Genomic DNA, 7,726 nt, shown 5'->3' on the forward strand with positions numbered 1-7,726 from the left:
GAGGAGGAGGAGGAGGAGGAAGCACCTTTCAAAAAATTTGGTTAAGAAGGAAAAGTAAGCCAGGTGCAATGGTGCATGCCTGTAATTCCAGCTACCGGGGAGGCTGAAGCAGGAGAATCACAAATTCAAGGCCAGTCTAGAAAAATAGCAGGTCCTTGTCGCAAAATAAAAAAATAAAAGGCCTGGGGAAGTAATTCAGTGGTAGAGTGGTTGCCTCTAGAAAAAAGGAGAAAGAAAAGAGAAAAGGCTGGGTGTAGTGGTACATGCCTGTAATCCCAGTATTTGGGAGGCTAGGGCAGAAAGATTGCCATGAGTTCAAGGTCAGCCTGAACTACATAGCATGACCCTGTCTTGAGAAAAAAAATGAGAGAAAAAGGAAAAGAAGAAGTAGCTCCTTCAGGCTCAGAGATAAACTTACTGCTGTTATCGATGAGTAAAATACTCCAACGAGGCATCTGCAGCCACACTTGGGAAAGAGCTCCCCCCAAAGCTTGTGGTGGGCAAAAAGTCGCCATGGAAGTGTTTGTGATTCATGGGATATCAGTGAGGGCATCCTTATCACTGTAGCTCAGTCCCGTAGGTAATCTCATTTCTCTAGGAATGAGCCAAACTTTAGTGCATTTTATGGTTCAACCCAGCCCAGTTTCCCAGTGTGAGATGAAATGTCAGCAAAGAGCACTTTTATATTTATTGTAAAGCACTAGCTCAGATTCTGTAAAGCATCCTCGTGACAGCAAACTGAATGCCGCTGCACACCCATTTCCTAGGAGATAATGAAGTAGCTCAATTATTTGTTTCTTTGTTTATTACTTTTGAGACAGGGTCTCGCTGTGTAGTTCAGGCTGGCCTTGAGTTCACTATGGAGTCCAGGCTGTCATCGAACTGGCAGCAAACCTCCTGCTTCAGCCTCCATGTGCTCGGATTTCAGGTGTGCGTCACCATGCGCACTTGAAGTAGTTTGATTATCCTCACCTTTTATAGGAGTAATACAACCAAAATGGAGGCCTCTTAGTAGGCTCTGACATCCTTGCTTTATACCTGAAACAGGGGGCTCATAGACCATGGAATCTTTTTCCGGATGTGCCTTCTTCTGAGTGAGCAGAGGTAGGATCCGAGGGACATCCAGCTAGAAGAAGTTTTTACCTGAAGGGGCCCCAGGACAGCAAAGCCATAGAGGAGAACCACAATCTTCAACCAGAGGGCAAGGCAAGAATGGAAATGTGGTAGAAAGAAGGGAGACAAAGCATTTGACTGGGAGGCTGTGGATTATCCTGTTCAGGTACAAGGGACAGACATGTTGATCAGAGGATGTAAAGGATAAAGATACATTAGAGCATCTGTTTTAGATGATGCTCAAATCCTGTAGCAGGGACCAATACAATAGTTTATGGAAGGCATACTGGAGAGAGGTTAGGTGGCACATGCCTGGAATCTCAGATACTTGAGAAGTTGAGGCAGGAGGACCACAAGTTTTGGGCCAGGGAGACAGTGTCTCAAAATAAAAAATAAAATAAAACAAGGGCTGAGGGCATAGCTCAGTGGTAAAACACCCCTGGATTCAATCCCCAGTACCACCCAAAGAGGGAAAACAGGTAGATATTGTCTTCCCTTTGATTTATCTCTCACTCCAATGTATACTTGGGCTCCAGCTCTTATGCATGTCTCTCTGGCCCAATTTTCTTTTTGGACCAGATGCCAGAATCTACTTTGGTGGAAGAGTCGAGCAGTCACTGTAGCTGCATGCTCAGGCTCCTCCCTGAGAGGGTGGATGGATGTGCATAGGGAAGGAGGTAGGGGGCTTCGGGCAGAAGACAGTGGAGTCCATGGTTTTGGAGAGCTGAATGGGCCTAAGAATCAGTCCTCACACTTGCAGCAAGGTTGGCTAGGATAGGTGGAAGAGGAGGGCAAACCACCTGAGTTCCATCCCTCCTGTGAGCAGAAGCTGTCGCTTACGGGGTGTCAGCAGCCCGGCACTCCCTTAGGTGTCGATCTGGTAGTGTTGGGTGGTTCGCGGAATTATCAGGGGTAGTGTTTGCAATTACTGAGGCAAGAGGAGTCTGGATGAGGCATTCCTGAAATTATTGTTGGTAAAGTCTGCAGAGAGGTTCATAGGGGAGCCCAAAGATTCTTTCAGCAAAGGAAGAGTGAGCAGCAGGGCTTCTATTTATGCACAGTTTACACGTCTTATTAGATCATTAGTTTGATGGGCTGGGTGGTGGACCAGTAGATTTCTATTTAGATGATCTGGAAAAGGATCCTGGGGAGGATCTTATGTGTCATAAGATTTCACTGATGGGTGTGTATATAAAGAAAGAAAACAGGGCTGGGGATTTAGCTCAGTGGATCCGGCACCCGCCTCAGAAAAAAAGAAAAAAGAAAGAAGGAAAAGAAAAGAGGAAAGAAATGCACTTAACTATTAACTTAGTGGGCAGGATGTCAGCCTATGGTGTTGGCTGGCCAAACTTGGAATATTAGCGGTGCAAGCTAAATTCTGCTGTCTCATCCTTCAAGCTTAACACTTGTTCCCATTTTTCTGGCTTTGATTTGCATTCCTCTCTTATTCCTCACCTCTACCTCACTATCTATAATTTTCTTGGATAAAAGTCTAGGCATTTTCCCAGGTTGTCCTACCATCATGACACCCCCAAGGGCAGATATAGCAGGAGATGGCTGCTGGGCTCTAGGGGCCAAATACAAGCAACATTAGGACAGGAACCCAAAACTTGCAATTTCTCATTTCACTTTTTCATTGTGCTACGTGGTCAGGCAAAAGGATGTGGAACTTTCTGAAGTCTTTTGCCAGAACAGTGTCTGCTGTTCTAATGATCAGACATCGGTGAAATACAGAACCATTCTTCAAACCCCAGGAATTAGGATCTTTATAAAATATAAGAACAGCCGGGCCGGGGATTTAGCTCAGCGTTGGTGGCCTGCCTTGAAAGCGCAAGGACCCGAGTTCAATCCCCAGTACCAAAAAAAGAGAGAGACCTTAAAAAGAACAGCTGGGCGTGATGGCACACGTCTTTAATCCCAGCACTCAGGAGGCTGAGGCAGGAGGATCACTGTGAGTTCAAGACCAGCCTGGGCTACCTAGAGAGTTCCAGGTCAGTCTCAACTACACAGAGAGAAGCTATTTCAAAAATAAATAAATAAATAAATGAAAAATAAAATATAAGAACAGAGACAAGAATTCCAATTTAGAGAGAGTGGACATGGTGTTGCTTAAGGACCTCATTCCTAGCAAATTTATCACCTCCAAAGAGTACCACCTCACTTTTAGGCTTTACTACTGGCTGAATGAATGGACCATCCTAACTATATGGGACTGATTTTAGGATATTTTATACAATTTGGTTTTTTCTTGGGGTCAGGGTTTAAACAATTTTGTATTTGTTCCCTGCATACATCCATCAGTCATCTTTTTGTCCCTGTAACAAAATACTTGTAAAAAAAAAACCCCAATTTAAATGGAAAAAATTTAAAGGTGAAAAGATTTATTTATTTATTTATTTATTGGTGGTTTTTTGAGACAAGGTCTCACTATATAGTTCAGTGTGGCATTGAACTCACTATGCAGCTGTTCCAGCTTGTGTTTAGATGTCCCCCCAAAGCCTCATGTGGTCACAGGTGGGCCTTTATCAGAGGTGGCTGGATCTAGAGTGTGTGATCGATTCATGTTGCAATGCTAGAATTAAGGGTAGGTGATTACTAAATAAGTCCACTGATTGGTTTGGCACTGCCCTAATCCTGGCATCCTGGATATAATATAAGGGATAGAAAGAGGCTTGTCTTGCCCCTGGTTGCTTTTGCTGTCTTCTGCCACCATGAACTGTTGCGCTTCTGCCATGTGCCACCCTGCCACGGAGCCAGCCAATGATGGACTGAAACCTCTATAAACTATGAGCTAAATAAACCTTTCCTCCTTTAATTTTAAATTAAAGGTATTTTGAGTGTTGAGTACTTTGTCTCAGCAACAAGAAAAGTGACTAAGACAGCAGCCCAGGCTGGCCTCGAATTCTCAGTGATATTCTTGCCTCAGCCTCCAGAGTGCTGGGATTACAGGCATATGGTACCACACCCAGCTAGGAAAGGTTTATTTTGGCTCACAATTTTTCGAGGTTTCAACCAGTGGTTGATGTGCTCCATTGTTTTAGGGCCTGTGGCAAGGCAGCACATCATGGCAGGGGATACACGGCTGCTCATCTCATGGCCACCAAGAAGTGGAAGAGACAGGAAGGGGACCAGAGTCTCTTGTCGCCTTTAATGGAGTGACCCTGATGACCTAACTTCTTCCCACTAGGCCCCACGCACTAAGGGTTCCACCACCTCCCAACAGCACCGCTGATAGAGCCCAGACAGGGACACTACAGTTCCAGTGAGCCCAGAGCCCATCCTCCATCTTAGAGAAAAGTAGGTTTCATTTTACTTAGGTCACAGAGGACGTGTCAGCAGGTCATGAGCTTTCCTCTGAGGACATGTCAGCAGGTTACAGAGGACACATAAGCAAGCCACAAGCTCACCATTTCTCCAACCCACCCCCTCAAAAGCCTGCCAAAAAGTGCTGTAAAAAGTCCTCTTAATCTGCAAGGGACACCTTCTCTGTTCTGCTTGCACAGAGAGGTCCCTCTCAGATTTAGCAATAAAACTGCTTGGACTGGTGAATTTTCGTCCCTCTTTCCTGCTCAACCACATATTGGCAACCATGTCTTCAACATATGGCTTTTGGGGAACATTTATGATCCAAGTACCATAGTACCGCTCCCAACTGTCATTAGACCAAAAGGTCCGTGCTTAACTACTAAGTGAATTGGTGCACTCTCGGTTTGCTGTGCTACAGTCTGGATCTGGAATAGCTCCCAGAGGCCCGTGTATGGAAATCTTGGTCCTTACCCTGTGGCACTATTGAGCGGTGGTAGAACCTTCAGGAAGTGAGGCCTAGAGGAAGGAAGTTAGGTCACCGGGGGCATGCCTTTAAAGGGGATATTCGGACCCAGTCCCTTCCTGCCTCTTTTCACTTCCCAGTGGCCATAAAGTAAGCAGTTTTGTTTGACCATGTGCTTCCCACCACACTATGGCCTCACTACAGGCCCCAAAGCAGCAGGCCAACAACAAGCACACACTGAAACCTCTGAGACTGTGTCAGAATAAGCCTTTCTTATCTACAGACTTGGTTATGCTTTTCTTCCAGGCCTATCACACCTCAAATTCCATAAATATACTATTAGTCCATAAATTAACTTAGTTGATAAGGTAAAAGGGCAGAAACCTAATTTTAATAAGTACAGTAGAGCCAGGTGTGGTGGCGCACCTCTGTAGTCCCAGCATTTGGGAGGCTGAGTCAGGAGAACAAGTCTGAGGCCAGCCTGGCCTACATAGTGAGTTAGTTCAAGAGCAGCCTGGACTAGACAGCGAGACCTTGTCTCAAAACAAACAAACATACCGAATAGTTTCTCTGGTGTGAAAAACTATAATTGTAAATAAGATCCTAACAGTATAATTGACAATGTGAAATAGGAAGAAAAGGGCTAAAGGTGTAGGGGAAGTGGGAAGGGTAGGGGAAAGGGAATAAAGGAAAAGAAAAAATATGAGAAAATGAAAAAATGGAAATAAAGTGTTTATAAATGAGGAGGGGAGGAGCGGGTGAAGGGAAGGCAGGGACAAGGGGAAAAATGAGAAACAAGACCTGTCATGTAAAGGTACAAGATCCCAATAATGAATGTAACTGTACTGTATTCCTAAAATGTACCAATAAACTCCATGAGAAAAAACAAACAAACAAAAAACCCAATAGTCTGGGCCCTTGCCATTGCCCTATAAAATGGGTTATTCTTGCATCTGTAAAATAAGCCATTATCTTTTTTTTTTTCTTTGTACCTGGGATTGAACTCGGGTCCTTGAGCTTGCAAGGCAGCCACCGAACTGCTGAGCTAAATCCCCGGCCCAGCCATTAACTTCTTACTTGTGGGTGGGCCATCATTTTTCTCCTATAGTAAACCAAGCACAAGCTTTCTATAGATTTGCAATTTCCACCACCAAAAACACGTAAATATTTCCAGCTTCAAACTATAATGCACTTCTCTCTGGAGGCCTGAATTCTGAGTGTGTGCCTTTAAAAGTCCTGCCTAATAAATCCTTTTATACATCTTTAAAAAAAATAAATAAGCTTTCTTCATCATAAGTTGATTATCTCAGGTATTTTGTTATAGTAATGGAAAGCTAAGTAACACACAATTCTTCAAACTCTTCTTGGAGAAATATTGATATTTACCTCCAGTTGGCCTTTCCTAAAAATATAAATTCCAGGAACACAGATTCATGTAATTATGGGCCTTTTTGAAGGGATTTGTGAAAAACAATGAATGTATTATCACTTCTATCTTTCCCTAGCACCCCTCACTGAGAACGGTTTGCATAACCTTCTACAGCCTGAGCAGAGAAGGATACTTCTAAAATGCTCTGTAAACCGGCCGGGCATGGTGGTGCACGCCTGTAATTTCAGCACTCGGGAGGCTGAGGCAGGAGGATCGCTGTGAGTTTGAGACCAGCCTGGGCTACATAGTGAGTTCCAGGTCAGTCTCAACTATACAGTGAGACCCTGTCTCAAAAAACCAAAAATAAATAAATAAATAAATAAAATGCTCTGTAGATTTGCCCAATTAGCCATTTTCCTAATCCTGTGGAACCATTTTGGAAGATTTTTTGTCTGTCAAAAGCAACATTTATACTGAAAGCTGTCCCTTTTGATTTCTAAGTCATACAGTAATGACATTTCATTGATCAAAGCCATCCAAAATGCCACACTTTCTTTGATAATGAGGTCCAGGGACAGGTCAAATGCTAGAGGCCACATGCGAGGCAGGGCTGCTGCCTGCCACCGAGGAAGCCTCAAGGCTGCTGTAGCCACAGCAGGGCTGCTGGCATTGCTCCCTTGAGCAGAATTTTCTCCTCAGGCTGCCCGTTCGGTTTATGAAGTCCAAAGCTTCAAACTATAATGACGTTGCAGGAAAACGAGCTCCTAAATAATGTGGCTAGTTTCCTCCATTGACTATCCTGGACATGGGTAGAACCAGAATGGGGAGAGCCTTTGTTTGGGCCAGCGTTTGAGCCATCAGTGCCAGTCATAGCACGCTTTTGAAGTTTAGGGTCTATTACCTTAGACTCCTCAAGATCTAATGAAGATCTTGAGTGAATTCCAGGAAATCAGCAGGCTAACATAAAGTGTTAAAATACAGTATTCTCCCAAAACACTCATTGTAAAAAGAAAGTTGGCTTGCACAGCAAAAGAGATCTAAAACAAGAGTGAAGAGACAACTCACAGTGTGGGAAAATAATTTTCTAGCTGTTTCTCAAAGGACTAATATCTAGAATATATAAAGAACTAAAAAAAAAGACCCCCCACAATTTAAAGACCCAATCCAAAATTGGGCATCTGAAATGAACAGACACTTCTTAGATGAAGAAGTACAAATGGCAAGTAAATATATGAAAAAGTATTCAACATCACTGGTCATTTGAGAGATGTAAATTAAAACAACACTGAGATTCCATCTCACTCCAGAAAGAATGCTATTATCAAGAAATAAACTACAGGGGCCGGGAATTTAGCTCAGTGGTTCAGTGGCCTGCCTTGCAAGCGCAAGGACCCAAGTTCAATCCCCAGTACCAAAAAAAAAAAAAAAAAAAAAAAAAAAAAAAAAAAAAAAAAAAAAAGAAAAAAAGAAATTTA

The sequence above is a fragment of the Fukomys damarensis genome, unplaced genomic scaffold (genome assembly GCF_012274545.1).
Source record: "Fukomys damarensis isolate Sample0158 unplaced genomic scaffold, DMR_v1.0_HiC HiC_scaffold_39, whole genome shotgun sequence".
Lineage (NCBI taxonomy): Eukaryota > Metazoa > Chordata > Mammalia > Rodentia > Bathyergidae > Fukomys > Fukomys damarensis.